We start from the raw sequence: 19,482 nt of genomic DNA, 5'->3' as shown, positions 1-19,482 counted from the left end.
CCAATAAACCAATAAACCAATACTCTTTTCTACAAGAGGAGTAAGGTATGTCCCACTCTCCACTTTGCCGCCTGCCAACCGTGGCGCTACACTGTGCCGCCAAAAACCTTTTCTTTACGGCAGGGCTTCTAATGACCTATTCATATGTACCACATTCAAAGGGAACAGGAGGTAGCAGAGTGGCATATCTTGCCATACGATCCCAGTAGGCTTGAGACCGACAGCGCGCTTACGAAATATCTGAAATAAATGAAAAATAAAATGAAATAAAATAAAAGTACAGAGAAAGACTTAAAGGGGCTGCGAAACACTGCTAGGGGGGATACCGGCTATACCTCAGGTGGCTTCTTTATGTCGCACAGATGCTGGCTTAAAAATAATTACAAGAATCTATGCACAGGAACGGGAGTTATTCAATGAAGAAATTTCAAAATACAAGCAAACAAAATGCTGCCCTCAACGCGATTTTGGCGGGGCTTTCCACTCTTATTTCGCTCTCCCAATGACGGCACCTGGCGCAACCAATCAAGATATCCTGCCAGAGCATGTCGCGGAACTTTGCGCTCTATGGTTGCCGGCTCTCTGTAACTCGTTCTTGCTGAGACTGGCAGCGTCGTTTCCTTGCCAGAGCCCCTGGTGGTGTATTTTTATTTTACTTGCTTTGCAGGGCTTTTATCTAAGACAAACAAGTTGTTTTTTTATCTAATATTAAACACCGACAGATTACAAAATGTGTCTCTATTTATTCACACAGTTTACAGTGTATTTACTGTTTGACAATCATCAAGCTCGCGCCAGGTGATGTCATATCCGCTGCTAAAACCCACCACTGTGTGGGGACACAATCAGAGCCATGAATTTGGTTTTGGGAGGACATTAAAATATTGTAAAACGGAATATATGTAGTATTACCGACGCTAATAGCACCATTGTAACTCACTGTATGCGATCAACAGGCAAAACAGTCAACTAAGATTGTGTTTCTGGGCCCCTTTAAGGTGGATACCTCTACTGTGGCAAGGGTGATGAAGGAGAGGGCGAAGTAGCAAAGAAAAATGAGCACTAAGAGGGTTTGGATTTATGCTGGTTTAACGTCCCGAAGCAACTCAGGCTATGAGGGACGCCGTAGTGAAGGGCTCCGGAAATTTCGACCACCTGGGGTTCTTTAACGTGCGCTGACATCGCACAGTACACGAGCCTCTATAATTACGCCTCCATCGAAATTCGACCGCCACTGCCGGGATCAAAACCGCGTTTTTCGGGTCAGCAGCAGAGTGCCATAACCACTGAGCTACTGCGTCGAAGAACAGCAGATTGGGCGAGTTTGAAAGTCAACGCCGTGTGTGCGCTTTATCCTTCTAATTCCTGCGTTCTCGGCGCTGTTTTATAAGTAACTACCGTATTTTCCGGTGTATAAGACGCGGCTTTTTTTTCAGAAATCTTGCTGGTGCGTCCTATACAAGGGTGCGTCTTATACGCTAATTTTTCGCGTTTTATTTGCGAGTTCAGAAGTTACTCAGGTTCATGTTCAAGCTTTTTTCATTGTAAAAATATCACTACCAATGACGCGGTTGTAACGCGGTTAATACTTCAATACGGGGACCGCCGTGCGCAGCTTTTCTTAGGTGAACTTTATCATGAAACAGCTGGGATGACGACTTCCGGGATCACAAACACGCAACCGTTTCGGAGGCCCCAAACAAAAGTAATGTGAAATGCCAAAAGATGAAGACAATCGCGCTTCTCGCCAGTGTCAAGACAAGCCGGTGTTCTTTTTTAGCCACCATTTGCAACTTTGCTCCGTGTACGTAGTAGGAAGGGAATGTTTTAGCCTCGTTGCCGCCAGAAATGGGCGAACTTTTTGATAGCGTATACGAAGATGAAGACTTCATAGGTTTTAAGTAGAAATAAAATATTGTTATGGACATAATGCAGAGCACTTTCGTTTTTTCTTTTTTCTGAAACGTGGGCGGATATAACGTGAGTGTTGCCATTTTCGATCACTTAGCGTTGCTTAAGAATTTGTCACAGGTACAGTGAATTTCGCGATGCTCGCGCAAGCGCGTTTCATTCTCACTAGCCTAACCGGTTAAATTGTTGTGCGTCTTATACACGGGTGCGTCTTATATACCAACTTTTTCAATGACAGCCTGCATATATGGCGGATGCGTCTTATACAAGGGTGCGTGTTATGGACCGGAAAATACGGTATGTAAAGAAAGAGTGACTATTATAGAGGGCTCCGGACTAATTTTGATGATTTGGGGTTCCTAACTTGCAGTGACGTCACATAGCCGCGAAGCGTTTCTGCATTTAGTTTTCAATGCAAACGTGACCGCCAGAGACGGGAATCGATCTCACTACATCGTGGAAAAAGCTGCCGAAGCAACAATGCAATACAGGTACTGTGCCACTTCTGAAGCATCCGTAAGAGGTGGGAGGCGGGGGGGGGGGGGGGGGGGGAGGATGTTTGGTGATCAAGAAAAGTCCTCAGGATTTCATGCGATACACAGGAGGGTGAAGATACGCTTTGCAAGAAGTTTGCGGAAACCGAGTGATTATCCCAGTTGCACAGACTCTGCCTGTTTCAAAGAATGGCCCTGCTGTTTAGCTCCCAGCGCAAGGAGCATTGCACCTATTGCCGAACTCATCGTAGAAATGTAGACTTTGCTAAACTCGCGCCTGCTTAATCATTATTCGATATAACTTTATGATCAGCTGGTACTCGGAGTCCTAGACGCTTGGTGCTACACGAAAGCTAGAAATTGTTCTTTTGCTATGGCAATCGTATCATGCTCGTTCGGCGAAATTACGTCGTCGCCACTGGCGATGCCGCGAACATGCCGGACGCTTGGATTGTGTAACGATTGGCCATCCTTCACCTGTGTGACAGGTGAAGTGAGGGATGTGAGCTGAGGGTAGAGTGACCATGCGTGTTACGTTCATCAGCGCTCTTTGACTTTTTGCTTACGCTGAAGACTTTTGCTCCCGATATCCTAATCAATACTGGCAACATAGATTTGCCGCATGACATCGTATGGTGGCTTGTGCATTTTCGTAATGAGAATGAACTTGTTGTCACTTTAGTTAAAGTGCAACAAATTCCAATTAAATGTGATTAAAAAATATAGAGTATTTAAAACTAAAAAAATATTTGAAGATATAAAACCCAGCATTTTTCTTTTTGAAACAATGTTATCAAACGTATTGAGTTGACAGGTTTTCTGGTAGTTTTATTTAACAAATGTTGTGACGGAACTTGCAAGCCAGCTGCTTGCAAGCCAGCTTCAGTAACGTCATCATTAAATTTAGGTGCATTCTTCGACGTTGCGTAAAGAAAAATGAGGGTGTATTTGCGTAGATAGGCGAAAGCAAATTAGGTGCGTGTGCACTGTGTGACCATTGTTTTCCATTGTTTATTGTGGTTACGCTTTGTATTTCATGATATTTCTATGTGATTAAAGTGGTATATCAAGAGTGTTTTGACACTTCCGTTGTGGCTCAGTGGTTATGGTGCTCGACTGCTTACCCGAAAGACGCAGGTTCGATCCCGGCCGCGGTGGGTAAATTTCTACGGAGGCGAAATTCTAGAGGCCCGTGTACTGTGCGATGTCAGTGCATGGTAAAGAACCCCAGCAGGTCGAAATTTACGGAGCTGTTCACTACGGCGTCTCTGCTGGGCTGAGTCGCTTTGGGACATTAAATCCCATAAACCAAACCAAACCAAGAGTATTTTACATGTTGTGCGTGCTTGCATGCTCTGGCTGAAGCACAGTCGATACATGACAGAATTTTTACTGCATTCATTCTATGCGTGCACATCAGTACGGCTCCCGTTAGGCAGAACATCCGGTGTCGTCGTCGTCGGTTGCAGAGTGATGAGAGGGAAAACAGGTGGTGCACCTGCCACCTACGTCACGTGGCCTTTTAAGTCATGAGAACCTGCCTGTGCCGTATTCACTACCTCCCAGGTGTGTATGTGTGTGTGCGCGAACACACACACGCACACGCACGCACGCAACGCACGCACACACACACGCACACACAGAGAGACAGAGAGAGAGAAAGAGACAGACACACACACCTGGATAGGTTGCCCACAACATGGTGGCCAGGTGGGCCCCTGCCAGAAGCACGATTAAAACAACGATGTAAACACTTGAACCGACGCAAATACTTGGAGCTCACGTAGCTAACGTTCTTAAGCCAAACACTGAGGAGTGTTGATGGAAATTTGTCGGCTATGTTGTCGGCGTTGGTTGGGGGTGCTCAACTCCTACAGGAGTGAATGGTTTCCTGAAAAGGGTGTTGGAGGTTGGCTACAAAATGCTTGCATTATGTAGAGTACAGGCCACAGAGCGTTCATGCCACGTACAAGTCCTCAAAAGCTCTAAAGTGAGCCGATAATTCACAATAAAGTTTTAAGAGCTCCCGATTCCGCGCCTTTGGGCGACCAGCGGTGCCGAGCTTTCGCCTGAAACCGCGCGCATTGCCTCACGTGGCGCTCTTTGCGTCAACAACGGAATGCCATCATTGTTTCCCCGCGCCAGCGCCCTCGACGCCAAACCAGTTAAGGAGGCGTTGGCTCCACCCCCTGGGGAATTCCCACGCGCGTCGGCAGTCGGCCGAGGGGCCCAGCGCGTGGAGCCGGCGGACAGGCATTTCAGCGTGCAAAAAGTGACGAGAGAAGAGCGAAAGGCGCAAAGAGGCACGAATTCAAATTTTGACTACAAATACCTCAGCTTCCACAAAACTCACAAAAAAATTTTTGCTGGCGGATATTTGTGACACTGAGTCCTTTAGCATCCTAGGCATATCGCATCTTTTTTGAGACCCGCTTTCACAGGCCCTTTAAAGGAGGCCCACCTCGGGAATCAGTATACGCGACTCTCTCAGACGGCATCCGGGCGCCGCCTGCCAGACCGCCTGCACATCCAACACGAGTGCAATCCAGGGGATACATGTCGGATTGCGGAGCTATGGCGTCTCAAGCTCTGGGTCCTTCCACTCCTTCGCAATATGGACACGCAGACACACGAATGCAGTCGAGAGTCCCACGGTCGGTCCCCCGAACACCAACACGGATCCAAACCGGGTATATTCTACGTTGACGTGGCAGAGCCGTCGCGTCGCCCATTGGATTATATCCGCCGTAGTTCACCGGGACCAGCACGTTAACGGCCTCTCATATCGAGCTCCAAATTCAGCTCAGGCCGAGGAGGTGGCCATTTCGTTTGCCGTCTCGAACCCGAATTCGAAGCTAATCATCACAGATTCGCGTCGAGCATGTGCTGCGGACAGTGCTTTATAGTTGCGAGCGTCTCCCCGTCCGCTTCAATAAGAAAACGATCCGTGCCTGCCCCCGCTGTGGCACGGTGGGGCATCGGGCCGACGCCTGCCCGCGGCCGCAGCCTGGACGCTGTGAATGCTTCGGGGCTCAGGTTGCTGCTGCTCCTGACGGTGGCCCAGCTGAACATCAGTGTTCCCCGTGCTGCTTCATCTGCGGAGGCAGCCATCCCACCGGGACGCCTGGCTGCGCGGGCAAGTACCGCAAGGTCATCAAGCCGGGACCCCCCCCCCCCCACCCCAAAGCACACACAAAATCGAGAGCGGTTATCACAGACTCTCGCCGGGCCTGTGAACATTATCTTGCAGGGGAAATATCACCTCTTGGCTGCCACGTTCTATGACGCGCTCCCGCCGGTCCAACTCGCACAAAAGTGATCAGGGCTTCTTGCCACCAGGGTCTACGAGGCAATGAGGCCGCTGATGCGGCCGCCCGAGCGCTCACACACCGGGCTCCTCATTCCTGCTCTTCTGGCTCCGAAGCTCATAAACCGCTTCTGCAGTTCCGCGAAATCCTAATTCATTATTGCGACAGCCACTGTCTCTACCCGGCACCTGCCAAGGGGCTGAGTAAGGCGGAGGAGCGAACTCTGCGGCGCCTGCAGACAGGAACTCTTCTCTGTCCTGCCATAGCAAAACATTTCGATCTGAACACAGATGGGCGCTGCCCGCACTGTGGAGAGATCTGCGGTATATTTCACATGGTGTGGGCATGTACTCAGAATCCTCACCTTCCCCCTTCCCCCACCCCTACCCGAGAGGCATGGGAGACTGCCCTCCTCAACTGCTCCACACTGGAGTCTCAAAGGGCTCTAGTAAAGCGGGCGCGAGACGGGGCCTCGTCGTGCGGTGTCCCGGACTAAGGATACCGACCATGCAGCGGGGTGTTGTGACCCTCAAACTCTCTTTGAGTATTAAAGTTTTTCACCACCACATGTGAACACTACTTGGCTGGCGAAGTTTCTCCTTTGGCCTACCATATTCTAAAGATGGTATTAAGGGAAGCAGACCCTTCACCAAATCGCGTAGTTTGGACACCGGGCTGTCAGGGCCTTAGAGGTAACGAGGCTGTGGACGCGGCCGCCCGCACGCATGCCCACCGGGCACCTTATCCAGGCTCCTCCGGCTCAGAGTTTAGAAAACCGCTGCAGCGGTTCAGGGAAATTCTGGAACACTATTGCGAACATTTGCTTTTACCTGTCCGGCTAAGGGCTTGAGTAAGGCCTATGAGGGAACTCTGAGGCGCCTGCAGACCAAGTGTCATGCAATAGCGAAACATTTTGACCACAAACATCGGCGCTGCCCTCATAGTGGGGAAGTGTCTGATAAATTCGACATGGTTCGGGCCTGTCAGGAGAATCCTTCCTTTCTCCGAAACCCTTCCCCTTCTCGCGAGGCATGGGAGGTAGCCCTGCTCAACTGCTCGACCTGGAGTCTCAGAGGGCTCTAGTCCAACGAACGCAAGTCCAGAGGGGTCCCGGACTAACAACTCCACGTATCTAAAGGGCCATCTTTGCCTCAAACTATCACCGAATAAAAAGTTTCCACCACCAGAACCCCCCAACACCACCGCCTTGGCGGAGAATTTTTTCTTCCTTTCTTCTTTCACTCGCTCCTTTATTCCTTCCCTTACGGCGCGGTTCAGGCATCCGCAGAGATGTGACACAGATACTACTATTCCTTTCTTCAAAAACTAATTTTCATTTTTTTTTCTTGCAGCGAAATGTTTCAGCGCATGCGCCCACCATTTTGTTTGATTTGATCAACACGGCAACGGCCATAACAGGAGCAATAGCAGCCTTATCGCGCTAATAGGGAGGCACTATGTTCGTATTCGGCTTTTGTGCTCACGCTGTTAATACGGGTACGTACGCGGCTGGCAACAAGCCAGCAAGTCTAGGAAAGAAACACACAGGCAGGTTTGCCACCTACCCGCCTTGATTTCCGTGGCATTTTTTTTTCTTTTATTTCGAGGAGGACGTCCTGTAGTCGCACGTGGTAGTGTCGCGGTCGGCCTTAATGCGTTATGCAGAGGTAAATGAAAGAGGCCGCAGGTAGCAGCCTTGCATAGAAGCGCGCTGTGTTGCGTTCCCAAGGCAGATGGCCGAGCAGCGTCCTCGTTTGAGCCATGGTAGCGGCAGTAGTTCTTTAAATATGGACAATGAAAAAGAAGAGCGAAATGCGCGGACGCACTGAAGAGAACGCTACGCATAAAACGGGGATTTCTTGCTGTTTTTGCTTTTTTTTTTTCTTGAATTCCATTTGACAAGAATAAAACAAGAATAAACGTTCTTTAAATATGGAGAATGAAAAAGAAGAGCGAAATACCCAGATGCACTGAAGAGAACGCTACGCATAAAAAGAGGATATTTTGTTGTTTCTGCCTTTTTTTTTTTGTAAATTGCATTTGACATGAATAAAACATGAGCCGAGGAAACCGTTTTCAGAACACATGTGCTACCTTTTTGTGTGCATGTTATTTTGTGGAATAATTATATGAACCCATATGTTGTAGATGCGCGGTTCAAACAAGAAAATTGTGCGTATACTGTTACCCACACCAGAGCGTATTTTAGGAAATGCTGCAGTTTAAAGGACAACCCCTCTCGTTTGTACGATATGCATATTTATTTACGCACAAGGTGTTCACAAAAGATGTTCTTCTGCGGTGAAAGTAGGTTGGTTAATTGAAAATTTTATTTAAACAATAGAATTTACTGGAGCCTTGAAAGGTCCGCCTATTCCGGCAGCCCATTAGCCTGCGCCGTAGCGTGGCCCCGCGAACCAGTCCTTGTTTCTGGTCGGAGTCCTCGCTGTGCAGAATGGCCTCCCACTGCTCCAAATCGGGATTGGGAAGTCTGTCTATGCCAGGATTGAAGTGGCATGCCCACATTATGCGAAAAGTCGTCGCTATTTTTCCGCAGTGTGGGCACTCTGGTTTGTAGAGCGAGGGCTACCAATCGTGGAATTTAAGTGGTGTTACGAGACGTGCTGCAGAGACTTTATCGAGGTGTCTCTGTTCGCTTCCCATGTATAACAGAAAATTCCCGTATTTTCTTGCTTGAAGTACAACCTATGAGTGGCGAGGTCAAATTTACAGTTGTGCTCGCATTACCGCACTACCTCCACGCTACCGGAAGCTTGGAACAACGCTAGCTTCGTCTCAATCTATAAAAAGAAGTTCGTGAATGATTCCAAAAATTAGACTCAGAACTCAACGTCAGACTCAGACTCAACGTCAGAAACGGGCAAGGCGGGTCGCTGGTTGACCACATTCTCGCATGCAAGTCAAAAACATGTAAGCTTATCTTTGCTAAAAGTGTCGTAATAGGAAAAAGCAGAGAAAGAAAACGCGCGAAATCATCGAAGCTGAAAAGATAAATAGGTCAGGATGCTCGTGTGTAAGCACACCTTCCATTCGCCTCTCAGATAAAGAGCTTGTTTTTCTGAGGAATTGATACTGTTCGCACATGTGATTACCGTTTTCTGGCGTATAAATGTGATGCTTCAGGAGAATAAAATCTGTTGGAAGTTAGCGCTCGTGGTGTTCGTCTCTCGTCTCTTGTGTCCTCGTCTTTTGCTGCGCTACAGTATATTGGAATTGGTATTAGACTAATAAGCCGTTGTCTTCAGAATAAGAATCAGCTTTTTGGTAAAGAAGAAAATTTTCACATGGAAAAATTTATACAGGAGCAGCTTCCGTAGTCAGTCACTGTAGTGGAACCTCGTCCTGCTATAGATATATTCTGCGCAAATCACGAATAGAGCTAATAAGCCGTCGCTTTCCAGGTTTATTTTGAGGCAGTCGCAAATATAACAGAGCTATCTTAGACTAAGACCATCATTATCAAGGCCGCCGTGGTGGCTCAATGGTTATGGTGTTCGGCTGCTGACCCAAAAGACGTGGGTTCGATCCCGGCCGCGGCGGCTAGAATTTCTTTGGAGGAGAAATTGTAGAGGCCCGTGTACTGTGCGATGTCAGTGCACGTTAAAGAACCCCAGGTGGTCGAAATTTCCGGAGCCCTTCACTACGGCGTCTCTCACAGCCTTAGTCGCTTTGGGACGTTAAACCCCATAAACCATAAACCATAAACCATCATTATCAAGAACCTGACTGCGACCAGAGCTGGATAAAGGCCTCTCTAATATCTCTCCAACTAAAACTGTCCTGTGCCAACTGCGGCCTCCCTATCCCCGCAAACTTCTTAATCTCGTCCGCCACCTAACTTTCTGCAGCCCCCCCCTGCGCTTGCCTTCCCTTGGAGTCCAGTCCGTTGCCCTTAAGGACCAGCGGTTATCCTGCCTTCGCATTACATGCCCTGCCCAAGCCCATTTCTTCCCCTTGATTCTGCCTAAAATCTCTTTAATCCGCGTCTATTTCACGTTCCGCTCTGCTCTCTTCCTCTATCTTAACGTTACATAATTCAGTTGCCTTTCCGTAGCTATCGGCTTTGTCCTCAGTTTATGTCAAACCCAATTCGTGATCCTGCACGTTTGTGTCCCATAGGTGAGTGCCGGTAGGCTACAGCTCCTGTAAATTTTTGTCGAGGGATACTGGTAAACTTCCTTTGGGGATCTGGGAGTGCCTGCCAAATAGGCTTCATCTCGTTTTACTCTTCTAGTTGTTTGCGCTCGTGGAACACATGTGCAGTCACTACCTGCTCTAAGTAGATGTACTCCATGCTACCTACCCTCAACTGCTGTTCCCTTCCGAGACTGTTGCACATTAATTTTATGCATAATAATTTTATAACCTACCGGCCTATGAGAAAGTACAGGTGGATGTCCATATAGGGAAAATGAGCTTGTATGCACAGGATATGTTCAAGAAAGCACTTCTTCCGAGAAATTGCTTGGGAGAATTTAAATCAAACAACTTGTCTCATTAAAAAGTGCATTATGCCTAATGCACGAATAGAAACATGGTCTGAGCATTGAGATTCTGCAAAAGCAGCAGAACATGACACATGACATATAAGAAACTGTTTTCTGATGCACGGTGAAAGAGCAGTATGAGAGAGCAGTATCAAGAAAAAATAACCGATGGTCGTTAACGCAACAAACTGAATCCCAAGAGAGGGCAAGCATAGCAGGGAAGCGCAGAGAGTTATGGGGGAGGGGGGGGAGGAAGTTATAACATTTGCGGGTGGCGGCTGGAAAAGGCGAGGGTTAATTATAGCGATATGAGAGAAGCCTTTGTCATGCAGTGGGTGTAGTCATAATGATGATGATCATTGCAAAATACCTGCAAATATCATTAGGCACAACATCTTATTTGGTCGCAGTTGCCAGTGCTCAGTAACTTGCAAAAATAGCGAACGATCAATGCCTCGTTGACTTCGTGTTCACGAGAGAGAGGGATTTCTAAAAGGCATCCAGGAACATAGGGAGAGAAAAGGCAAAAGCACACTACCGATTACCGAAATGCCATGCCACGGAAATAACAGCATACTTCAATGTATTTTAGAGAAACTTCGTTTTCATGGCGTAGCAAAATATTGTAAGCGCCCAGCAAAGTTTCAGTTTGCTTGCACAAATAATGGTAAACAAATTGAGTAATTGTGGTAGGCCACCATCCTCCCGTAATGAAGCAGTGCGGTTGGCGGTGCTAAACATTTATGGACAAGAAGATGTTTGGGCCCAGGCCTTCTTAGACCAGTTCCTCCCAAATCTAGGTGGAGTTCCTATTCCGGAGCCCCAATGACGTCAAACGCCGCTCGCGCCTTAGCGACCAAGGTCCGTTGAGGCTGAAGAGCATGGCAGCCGGGCAGCGCCGCCTCGCAGGCCTCCTTAGAATGGTGAGAGATGAAGCGATCGAGATTTCAGAAAAGCCGCCGCGGTGGCTGAGTGGCTATGGTTTGCGGCTGCTGACCGTGAAGACGTGGGTTCGATCCTGGCCGTGGCGGTCACGTTTCGATGGAGGCGAAATGCTAGACGCCCGTGTGCGGTACGATGTTAGTGCGCGTTGAATAACCCCAGGTGATCGAAATTTTAACCAGCCCTCCACTACGGCTTTCCTCATAGCCTGAGTAGCTTTGGGACGTTAAACCTCCATAGAACCAAATAAAACCAGATATTTGAGAAAAAAACATAACAATTAATACATGTTCTAACGCTCAGTTTCGCAACATATAAGCATAGCTTATGCGTAGTCAACTTTTCTCTTTATTACACGTTGTAGCGTATCTGCATGCTCCTATAAAACACGTGGTCTAACCAATGAAGCCTGCCGGATTGGAGGAAATTCTCGATATCCTTATTTCAACTTTTCACAGGGAAGTTTCTTCGCCTTTTTGTGGTTTCGACTCGCTCGATTGCGGCTCGGTTTAGACTGATTATGGCAAACGGCGAGAGACGTTAAATGAGCATGCTCAATAATTTAGGCCAGATTTCGGGTTTTTCGCCATTTTGATGTGAGGCGCTTTGGTTTTGGGTTCAGAAGGCCAACGCCGATGTGCGAGCTATCCACTCCATACAGCTGTAGATGCAAAATCGACTACCGCCGTCTTGCACTCAATATTAGGTTCGTTTCTCGGGTGATGATTTGAAATGCTTCAATTTTCAGACACCAAAGTCCTTGTCTTGTTCTAGGGGAAGTGTTTGGTGGCTTTTTCAGAACATTTTTTTTAAATGCTAAGGAAGGGTTCAATCGTCAGAAGGAAAACGATGATTGCAAGGAGCAGCGTATTTAAATGATATCATTGGGACATTTATTCTAGCGCATTTACTTCCCGGGTTAAACGACAGGGGACCAAAAACGGTGGCAAATTTCACTGAATCAGGACCTACGTTCCCAATCTTGCCTTCTTTCTTGTCGCTGTAAGCTAGTGCCATCATTGGTCTAACCGTTCACTGCATGCCTGTGAGACAGCTGGTCTGACCCTCGTTCTTATACATTCCATGTTCCTAGGCAAATATCATAGAAGGTAGGGTGTATTGAGCAGGCACAGTAGGCCTTGAATAATTGACCCACTTTAGGAGGAACTAGAATTGCTGCAAAGTAAAAAAAGGGCATATAGCCCATCATCATCATCATCAGCCTTAATACGCCCACTGCAGGGCGAAGGCCTCGCCCATGTCTCTCCACTTAGCCCTGTCCTTCGCCAGTTGTGGCCACCGTATCCCTGCGAACTTCTCATTCTCATCCGCCGACCTAAGTTTCTGCCACCCCTGCTACGTTTGCCTTCTCTTGGAATTCACTCCGTTACCCTTAAGGAGAACCGGTTATCTTGCCTTCGCATTACATGCCCTGCCCCAAGCCCACTTCATCATCTTGATTTCAACAAGGATATCATTGACGCATGTTTGTTCCCTCACCCACTCTACCCGCTCCCGATCTCTTAACGTTACACCAATCATTTTTCTTTCCATGGCTCGCTGCGTTGTCCTTAACTTCAGCTGAACCCTCTTTGTTAGCCTCCACGTTTATGCCCCATAAGTGAGTACCGGTAGCCCAAACCCCTCTAAACTGAGGAAGGAATAACCAACTGCTGTAATAACTTCTCGCTTGCCATGTCGTGTATAATTTATGAGCCCAGAATAAGAAAATTAGTTTGGTTGGATTTATGGGGTTGAACGTCTCAAAGCGACTCAGGCTATGAGGGACGCCCTAGTGGAGGGCTCCGGATAATTTTGGCTACCTGAGGTTCTTTAACCTGCCCTTACATCGCACAGCCCACTGGACTCTAACGTTTCGCCTCCAGCATAATGCGACCGCCACGGCCGGGATCGAACCCACACCGAATCCACGGGATCAAGTGCCTTCAGAGCAAGTGTTGGAAGCGGGATGGATGCAATCGATATTTATTTATTTATTTATTTATTTATTTATTTAGGACATACTGCAGGCCCAGTGAAGGGCCCTTGCAGGAGGGGCACAATAAACACAATACAAAAAAAGCACAAAACAAAAAGTACAAGGCAAGTAAAAAAAATCAATGAACGGCCTGTTCAATGGCATCAATGTCAACTGTTGATGATGGTGGCAACTGATTCCACTCGTTAATGGTGCGGGGAAAAAAAGAGAATTTGAATATGTTAGTTCTGGCAAAGTAAGGTTTTAACGATTCAGTGTGCCTGTTTCTGGATGACCTGGACGTTATCGGTTGGAGATACAAATCGGGGGCCATTGACAGTTTGCTAGTTTTCAATAGAAAGAGAAATCTTAACCTTAGTATTCTACGCCGAATTTCAAGGGACTGTATATTATGTTGAAGCAACAGAGCAGATGGTGAGTCAGTGGTGCGATATTTAGAAAATATCGCACCACTGACTCACCACCTGTGACTAGCATTATCTTCATGCAACCCCTGGACAACGTTGAGATAAGGAGCCTGATAGACAAGATGAATGCTGCCACAGCTGGACCTGACGGAATTCGGCCGGAACCGATTAAGAGTTTCTCAAGCGAAATAAGTGACGTTCTTGCTTACATTGTGAATATATCAGTATCCTGAAGTATTTTTCTTGACGCATAAAAACTGCAAAAGCGACACCAGATCCCATTTTGCGGAGTAAAGTTTTATAGTACTACTACAAATCATGAAGGTGGCGCGAAAGATCAGGTCTCAAATTACAGTCCAATTTTCGTCTTAAACATATTTTCAAAGCTGTTTGAAAGTGTTATATGTGACAGGTTGCGGACATTCATAATTAAACATAACGTAATATCCAAGTTCCAACACGGATTTCAAAAACATGAGTCGGCAGAACAAACTCTTGTGGATATAAAAGATAAAATTATTCACAACATCGAAAGACAAAAGGTTACACTCGGACGTTTCTTAGATTTAAAGGGACTGTGAGGAGAGCTCTATCAATATTTTTTTACAGCAAAATCCGATAGTTTGGCATTTCATGGCTTTCTTGCCACTTGGCCGGCAGCGAAAGATGCATTTATTTCTAAGAAATTTGGATTCGAAGTTGGATTCGAAGTTGGATTCGACTTTAATATTGACCTGCTTTCAAATTTACCCGCAAAGACTCAGTTATTAGAATGTATGCTAGCAAATGGTTGTGAGAATATAATTGATGCACCCACAAGAGTCACCCTAAGTTCTAGTACACTAATTGATCTATGTTTTAGTACCTTTTCTATGAATGCCACTAGATCTGGTGTTTTAAGCTCTGGCATTAGTGACCACTTACCAATATTTGCGGCTTTTCCAATACGGCAGAGTGTTGTACATGAAACTGTTCATATACGGTTCATAAACATGCAGAAGGTTGAAGCCTTTATGTCTATGGTTGAGAAGGAGAAGTGGGCAGATATATACGATATTATGGATCCTTCTAAAGCCTACGATGTATTTATTACTAGAATGAAAAATGCAATAATGATGTATTTCCTTATAAACCTGTGATTAAGCACAAAAAGGCTCGAAAAGAATGGGCGACTGGCGAGCTTTACAAGCGTATTAAACACAAGGATAGATTATTTAACTTGTTTTTGCGTACACGTGATGCAGTACTACTACAGGAATTTAAACAAATCAGAAACAAACTGAGCAGTGACCTAAAGAAGGCGAGATCAGAATTCTATGCACGTAAATTTGAAGCTTGCAAAAATGACTGCAGTAAAATATGGAAAACATATCGCGCACTAACCGGCAGCAACGCGGCTGGCATACCAGCTGAATTGATTCTTAGTGGAAAGGCTTATAAAGGTGCAGCGCTTGCGGACGCATTTAATAACCACTTCTTAGACGCGGGGGCATCGACCTCCACATTTCATGTTTCTTCACAACGCAGCTGTGAACGGTATATTAAGCCAACAATCAGCGACTCTTTATTCTTCCAACCCATGTCAGAGGGTGAAATTATTTCTATTATTAATTCCTTAAAAAATAGTTCGGCAGCTGGCGAAGATGAAATAATAATGATACCAATAAAAGCAGTTGCTGAATTTATAGCAGGACCTTTAACCCTTTGAAGGTTTTTGCCGTATATGTACGGCGGCGATTTTCTGTCCCGCAAGGTCTTTGCCGTACGGGTACGGTTTCGATCTTCCGTTTGAAATTTTGCGCCAAAAGAACAATGCGTGCTCACTGGGGGGTGCTGCCACCTCTTAGGACTTACAAGAAGTGTTTGAGTTTTGTGCTGCCTTCTTACGGAGATAAGCAGAACTTATGTCTAGCTTTAGCGCGGCGGCACAGACTGCGGCAACACCCCTTTTGTAGTTTTGGTTTCGCCTCGTGATCGCAACGGAGTCGCGCAAAATTTGAGTTTTCTTTTTGTCAGCACTATCTTGCAGGGGCTGCCGAAGTTGATTTCTATCTTTATTGGCGCTGCTCTTAGCTTGCTTATCACCGTTGCTCGCGAGGTATTCTCGCCCTCTGTGGCAACGCGCCTACGCGGTTTCGATTCCGCCGCGGGATCGCAGCACTGTTTTGCAGAGGCGGCGAAAGTTGATTTCTATCTTTATTGGTGCTGCTCTTAGCTTGCTTATCACCGTTGCTATTCTATTCTATTGAACATTTTCCAGTTGTGAGTGATGCTGTCACCAAAGTACTGTTCCTAATTTTTTTTTACTATTTATTCTCGATTATATACATTTTGTAGATTCAAGATCCGCAATAAAGTAATTTGACCACCTGGGAAAGTTTTCTTCAAAATAATTCGACCCTCAAAGGGTTAACACACATCTGCAATCGTATGTTCGAGACCGGTTGGTTTGCAGAAAAAATGAAAATCGCTCGGGTTGCTGTAATTCACAAAAGAGGACCATATAATGATCTAAGTAATTATAGGCCTATTTCGGTTCTTCTGCTTTTTTCCAAAGTCCCAGAACGTGTTACATATGTCCGTTTGACTAGCTTTCTTTGGTCACTGCATGCAATTACGAACTGTCAATATGCGTTCCAAAAAGCCAAGTCGGCTGAATCCGCATTAATACGAGTTAAAAATAGTATTCTTAGCAATATAGAGAGCAAGCTTTTTACTGTAGGAATTTTTTTAGACTTTCGAAAAGCATTTGATTCTATTAAACACAACATTTTATTACGAAAACTTGAGCTTATGGAATAAGGGGTATTGCACACCAACTAATGCGTAGTTATCTTCAGTCGAGACTGCAGTATACATCAGTGCACGGTGTTTCATCCGCAATGAATGTTATAAAATATGGAGTTCCACAGGGATCTATACTAGGGCGTTTACTTTTCATTATTTACATTAATGATATAGTAAACATTCCTTTAGCCAATGATATAATTTTATATGCCGATGATACTAACGTTTTCTTTCATGGTGAAAATCTTAAACAACTTGAAATTATTTCTAATACTTGGCTACTGGAACTTAGCACATCGCTTTTCCTAAATGAACTTGAATTAAATACAAATAAAACGAAGTTTATGTTGTTTTGTGGAAAAAATAAGCCCATATCCCACGTTGTGCGACTGTCGTTTGGAATTTCTGAGATTGAGCAGGTTGAAAATCTTTCGTTTTTAGGAGTTACTTTTGACAGGAAACTTAGTTGGTCATATCGTGTTAATAATGTCCGCATCAAGGTTGCAAAATCAGTTGGCATGCTATACAGGCTTCGCAATCTGTTGCCCGTTTGGCTCAAGAAGCGACTGTATTTTTCTCTTGTTCAATCTCATATAAATTATTGTCTGTTGGTATGGGGAACTACCACAAAAACTGATCGCGAAAGACTGTGTATGCTCATTCGGAAAGCTGCACGTTTATTTCAGCCAGCAAATGGACAAGTTAGTGCTTCTGAGCTTATGATCCGCCACAATCGATCGTCTTTCATGTTTTTTCACCTGAAACTGAGTCTGTATATATATAAAGAGATGACAACAAATTCTGCGGCGTTTTGTAATCTGTACCTTGATAGAGATACCGGTTATTCATTGCGCCGTACTACCTTACTGATAGAAAGGCCAAGAACAAATTATGGTATACAAACTATCGAACATCAAATTTCAAGGTTCTGCAATTCCTATCCAGATATAATAGCTACTGCAAAAAATGTTGCATCTGTACATCAGTTTAGGCAAAGAGCACGTGCCCTATTGTGTCATTGATGCTCTTGTTTGTTTTTTGTTTTGTTTTTGTTACATATTCCTATGTTTCTTCATGTCGCTATTAAGCAAAGTGCCATTAAGCAAAGTGTTAGGCGTGAACCGCTGCATTTGAAAATTAGGAGTTAGGAGATGGCAGGTGAAGCTCGTGTAGCTTTCGTTCGCTCGCGATGTCCACATGTCGCTGGTAAAGGCAACAGCTGCCGTTCCGCTTTCAAAAGCGTTGCTGAGCTCCATTTTCACCTTCTCCCGCGTATCGTCCTACATGCGCGGAACAAGCACCCGCGAAAGTGTAGAGCGCGACGGTAGGCGATAGTTTGGAACAGCAGCTGCCAAAAGCTCTTTAAATCCGCGGTCTTCAACGATACTGTAGGGCGAAGATCAAGCGCCACCATGGCAGCGACTTTGCTGTTTAGTGCTTGCGTTCTTTTTTCTGAAAGCGGCTCTGTCGGGCGCACAAAGTCGGTCATTGTCGGTTGATCTTTCTCCGGTACACCTGCAGCCATCTTTCGATACTGTCTCATCTCGGCAGCATGCAGTTTCAAATGGTTGACAAGCGGCGTTGTCGTACCTGTAGGCGTTTGAAGCACTTTGCTGTACGTCGCGCACTCCGCCGTCAATGACGATGTCTTCAGAAAGTATTTCCATACGACACTTTTTCTTTTTCGTTTCGGCGTCATGTCCACATCGTCCGTCAGCTTTGCGGATGGCTTCCCACAGGCTTGGTTCGCCATGGCACGAATCAGATTTAGACGCGCAGTCGCAGGTATAGCCACAAAGGAGGTCACCAGCAAAGTCAGCTACGGCATGGCCTAACGTTACTCAAGGCTCTGGGCGCCGCCATGTTGCTATGTCTATGTCGATAGGACTTGCGGACTGAAATGAACGCCGGTGCTCGCAATCGACTATTCGGCTAAATAGGAATATTCGCGTCGGATCGAATATTCGATAAAGCACGAATACTTGGTTTTCGAATCGAATACGAATACTAAATGTATGATATTCGAATTATATTCGAAAATTTCGAATATTCGCACACCCCTACTGAGAATAAACAGCCTACAACTAAATACTGCAAAAACGACTTACATTTTAGTCAGGAATCGCAACAAAAACTTGTCCAGTGACATCATCTACTTCAAGGGTGCGACAATAAACCATGTGAAGGAACAAAAATTTTGAGGCGTTTGGTTTCATTAACATTTATCTCGGGGTTCACATATAAGGCAGCTATGCATAGATGTCTACGAATATGTAGGTGTTATGAACAGGATTACTCCGCTGATTCCGCTTTGGCTCAAACAAGAGTTATATAATGCTCTCTTTTACTCAAAACTATGTTACAGGGTTTTGGTGTCGGAAACTACATCAAAAACGAACTACAACAGGTTAATGCTTTCACAGAAACCAATCCTCCGTGTATTTTGGAAATATGATGGCCGTTACGTAGACTTTGAAACAGCTCCATTATTCCACTGCTACTCACATCTTCGTGGAGACAAAATATATAGGAAGCCCTTGGTTACCATACATAAACAAAATTATTCGCCAGAACAGTTAGTCAAGAAACATCTCGTAAACCTTTACGATGGAATAGGAGACACACATCGCGAAGATAAGCTTAAATTATGGAAAACCAACGTTCATATATCTGACGACAGAAATATAAACAAGGTCGGAGAAATTTTATATTTAAACGCCTCCGGAAGTTGCTTTAAAAAAGGGCTTAATACATTATTACCAACAGATACCTTTGCTTTTCCTGTTCATTGATTATTTGTTCTTTTATATTTGTGTGTATATTGCCACGTATCATTGTAGTGTTTGTTCATTCACGCTCAAGGCTGCAGGAAAGGGCTGTTATCATTTTTGTTCGTGACGAGAGAAGCGATCAGTCTAATCTCGATTGATCGCAGCCATGAAAGGCTGCATCTAGGTTTTTCCAGATTTCTGTAGATGATCTTGTCTTGTTATGTGGAAGTTTCCTTGCCGGCTTTAAATTGAGCGATGCCGCGTGCAGCGTACATTCGTAGTTCGACGACCGACGAGCTCGTTTGTTGCTTACGCCGCCGCCGAGCGATTAAGTTCTTTTGCGGGCGCAAGTCAG

The sequence above is a fragment of the Amblyomma mixtum genome, chromosome 4 (assembly GCF_055824585.1).
Source record: "Amblyomma mixtum isolate Tamu chromosome 4, ASM5582458v1, whole genome shotgun sequence".
Taxonomy (NCBI): Eukaryota; Metazoa; Arthropoda; class Arachnida; order Ixodida; family Ixodidae; genus Amblyomma; species Amblyomma mixtum.
This window is presented reverse-complemented; position numbering follows the sequence as displayed.